We start from the raw sequence: 4611 nt of genomic DNA on the forward strand, positions 1-4611 counted from the left end.
CTTACAATTTGGATGTTTGTGGTCATCATTAACTATCCGCCCGAAAGATCCATCTTCTCTTGAGGCATCAATACTTAAAAATATGAAAACATAAGAAAAGGATAAATACAAATATTACAATATACCACCACAAATCACTGTCTTTTTTACTATAGTATAGCATAAGGTATATAGCTTTTGTGCATCTTGACATATTACCACCATGTTTTCCCTCGCCACTTGAAATCAAACATAAACGCAGCACAGGATGCATGGTAACGTTTTCTTCTCCTCTGCAGTTCTGCATCATTTATCATATCTCCCCTGTACTCAACAACAAAATCACCTTTGCAAAAGGAACTCTTTGCAAATACACCACGTCCTGCAAAACACAGAAAAAACATTTTCACAACAACAACAACAAAAAACATCTTGCAGATAAAGGATGCCAATTACACACACAAAAAAATACATCAATAGTTAGCTGATTTTAAATAAGCTGCAACCAGGAGCCAAATTAATGTACCCAGATATTTTGCATTACATGCTCATAAGATTAAGGTTAGGACATTCATATGATAGCAATTATTGACTGATAAATCACACCATACACCACCTTACCTTTCTCTGCATTTATATACTTCACGTCTAATTTGAATGTCTTGTCAGTCTTCGAAACAACATGATGCATGGCATCCTTAAGGGGGCTGATTCGTGGTGGCATTTCAAACTTGAAAAAAAAAAAGTGTGAACAATTACTGTGAAAATGGGGAGACATGCAAAATTAAACTAGTATGTTCAAAAAGCAGAGAAGAATGTTATTGTAATGTAAGACTGTACTTATTACGTTCATGTAACACTACATTACAATATAACAATGTATCAATGCAAGACAAGAAATTGGAACAAGGATAATTAAATGTCTGGCACAATGCTAGCCTTAAGGGCATCAACTCACTATTTTCACTTAAACTCTAATCTCTCACAAAATCAAAAATCTGTTCCTATATATTGCAAGGTAGCCTTGAGCAGTTATTTAAAAACGATTTGGAACTTAACCTATTCTTTTGGACGATCTCACCATAAAAAAACCCCGTTTATTTAAACTACTGTCATATAAATAAAATAAGTTTAATCATTTATTCGTTTAAAGCTACTTACCATTTTAGTTTTTGCTTAATTGTACTTAATTTCTCTGTGAAGCACTTTGGTAATGATCTGTGGCTTGTATACGTTTTCTACAAACTTAAATGGACAAATACTGATAATGTAATTCTTCATATTAAAATTAAGAGTGAAACACTATACACTCTCCCCCCACGAAATTCGATTTCAACATGTTCCCTGACAAAAATATAACATTTCTTTTATATAAAACATAAAATAATCACGGCTGTAAAGTTAGTTTAACGTTTGACATTCGTCAGACATTCGGTTTCATACCCAATTAAACTCTAAGCACATTTCACGTTTTCAGCCCAAACCAACTCAGATATGGATAAACAAATGTCCTTTGCATTGCACAAGGCTTAATTTCACCAAATAAAATATATAATAATTAGCCCTATAAATCAATTAAACAATTTAACTATATGACATTATGATATCAAACTAATGGTAAAATGTTCAGAAAAATATCCCCTTTATTGCACAAGGCTCTCTTTTTGGAATTAGCATTTCACTTATTTTATAATATATATATATTTTTTTAATGTATACAATACTGTAAATCCATTAAACCACAACACCATTTGACCTGAAAGTATCAAACCAACTGTAAATTACTCAGAATATTATTCTCTATGATGCACAAGCCGTATTTTCCAGAGTAATAATCTGGTATTTTTTATACGTCTTATTTTCCAGATTATTAATCTGGTATTTCTCATATACAGTACTAAACCCATTCAAACTGCAACACCACTTGGCCTAAAACAGTCAAACCAACTGTAAATTACTTAGAATATTATACTTTATGATGCACAAGACTTGTTTTTCAGATTATTAATCTGGTGTTTTTTATATGCATTACTAAACCCATATTAATCCATTAAATTACAACACCGTTTGGCCTAAAACTGTCAAACCAACTGTAAATTACTCAGAATATTATTCTCTATGATGCACAAGGCTTATTTTCCAGATTAATAATCTGATATTTTTTATACGTCTTATTTTCCAGATTATTAATCTGGTGTTTTTTTATATGCATTACTGAACACATTTAAATCCAATAAACTACAACAACGTATGGCCTAAAAGTGTCAAACCAACTGCAAATTACTCAGAATATTATTCTTTGTGATGCACAAGGCTTGTTTTCCAGATTTTTTATCTACTGTTTTTTTTTTTTGTTTTTTGTTTTTTAACAGTACTAAACCCATATTAATCCATTAAATTACAACACCGTTTGGCCTAAAAGTGTCAAACCAACTGTAAATTACTCAGAATATTATTCTCTATGATGCACAAGGCTTCTTTATTTCAAGATTAATAATATTATGGCTATTATTTTTTTGACGGCCCGCTTTTACGGTTTGATAATGAGGGGCTCTTTTAGGCTTAAAAGAACCCTATATTCTATCCTTTCATGTGGAAAATTAGGAATCTTCAGTCTTCGAGCCGCAGGAAGGTAAGCTGGGTATATATTTTATATTTTAAAATATGTCAACCTTGGTTTTCCTGTATAGTTTTTTTTCTGAACATGTAGACAGCCAGGAGGCTGGTCCATCTCTAGCTGAGGCTAATCGGTAATCGATTCCCTCTCTTTGCAAGGGTGACTTCACACCTGCCCTCGCCCCTTCTTCCTCCGCCTCCTGGGTTTTGGACTCGTTTAACATACTCAGGCACTTCTTAAACAGTCAGGCTGAAGGCTGGGCCCTTGATGAATATTTTTCTAAAGGCCTGCAAAGGGCTTGATAGTGAAAGAGGCTCTTTTACTCTTCAAAGAACCCTAGATTCCATCCTTCCTTGTGAAAGAAAAGGAAAAGAGGAATCTTTGGTCTTCGAGCTGCAGGAAGGTAAGCTGGGTTTATGTTTATGTGTATAAATATATTGACCTTGTGTTCCTGCTTGGTTTTTCCTGAGTATGTAGTCGGAAAACGTTAGGGTTTTTTGGGCAAAGTTTGTTAGGTTGGCTAGAACGATATTTGTGCAGGCCACAAAATGGCCGCCTCTTAGCCACCATTGTACAGAGTAGGTTCTCCTCTGGTGTTAGCTAGAATAAGTTTGAGTTAGCACTCATCACATCAGTTAATAGTTATGACTAGTGTTGGCCTTAATCAGCCACCTCACATTGTTTGCATGTTGAGTTTTGCTTTATTTCCTCTTATTTGGCTCTAATGGATTTAGCCTCCTTCTAGTTTAGCAGCTTGTGTTCACAAGTGTTGTTGGTCATGAGTTTTGCTGAGTTTAGCACTGCCAGAGGTCTATGCTCATGTCAGTTTGAGGTAGTAGGCCATTTGTAGGCCTCCCTTAGACCATGATAGCATTTCATTCATCCCCTGTAACTGTGTAAATTCCTGTACATTTCCTGTTGGAATGTGCAGACTTAGCTCAGGTTGTGTTGAGATAGTTTCCCACAACTGTTTGAGCTTTATCCCCTTTATAACCACTAGCTGGCGCCATATGTTGTTGAAGTTGTAGGCCCCATTAATGCCTCCTTTCAGATTACATGTTGGCACAGTTCTGTGTTGGTTTTGTATGGCCCATCACCGCCATTGGCCACGCCCCGTCTCTGCTAAGAGTAGGTCCTAGGTAAGGCCTCTCTCAGAGTATTGTGGTGGAGTGTGTACTCCTCTTGTTTTAAGAGTTTAGGAGTTTTTACTGAGTGCATGAAATGCACTCAGTAAAAACTGGTAACTGGTATGTTCATGATTGCCACTAGCAGATGCCACGTGTTTACGAGTTGTAAGCCTTCTGGGCCTCCTATGTTGCATGTTGGTGTAGTGAACAGCACATTCCAGGGCCCAGTTTATGGCTGGGCCCCACTCTGTCCATAACAGCAGACAAAGGTTTGCTACATTTTGATTGGATCTTGGTGGACTAACACAAACAAACTGTCCAACTCCATCAGATAAAGATGTAAGGACAACATCAAGACTCTCTTAGAGGGCAAGAAGAAGACCTCTTGTACCAAGCCTAGGAAGGACAGGACTTCTCTTTGGTCCACAGGCAGTTTCTGCCCTTCACCCATCTAGAGACTACCTCCTAAGGTTGGCCACAGACCGCCATAAAAATTCCACGAGACCTTAGCAGCAATAGGTGAAACAAAGAGAAATCACAAAGATCCATCCAAATCCATTCAAAATGATGTTTGAAAACCTTAGAACTGATGCAAACTACAAATCAATTTCATACTTATTCAAATAAATAAGTATTCTAAGTGACAGCTATTTGTAGTGCAACATCTGGCACAAATTCAGCTGTTAATCTACAATTGAATGACAGTTCGATCTTTTTTCATCATGTTTAGTCTCTATTTGTTTAGAATATTGCCAAATGTATTCTGGTGAGAAATGCATTGGTAAACTTTAAAGACACTGTAAAGACTTCCAACTTTGTGCTTTATGCAAATGATTTCCACAGGGGAGAGAGGTGTGGGGATAGACATACAGGGATAGACATTAACAG

This window comes from Chanodichthys erythropterus, chromosome 10, assembly GCF_024489055.1.
Source record: "Chanodichthys erythropterus isolate Z2021 chromosome 10, ASM2448905v1, whole genome shotgun sequence".
In the NCBI taxonomy this organism is placed as follows: Eukaryota; Metazoa; Chordata; class Actinopteri; order Cypriniformes; family Xenocyprididae; genus Chanodichthys; species Chanodichthys erythropterus.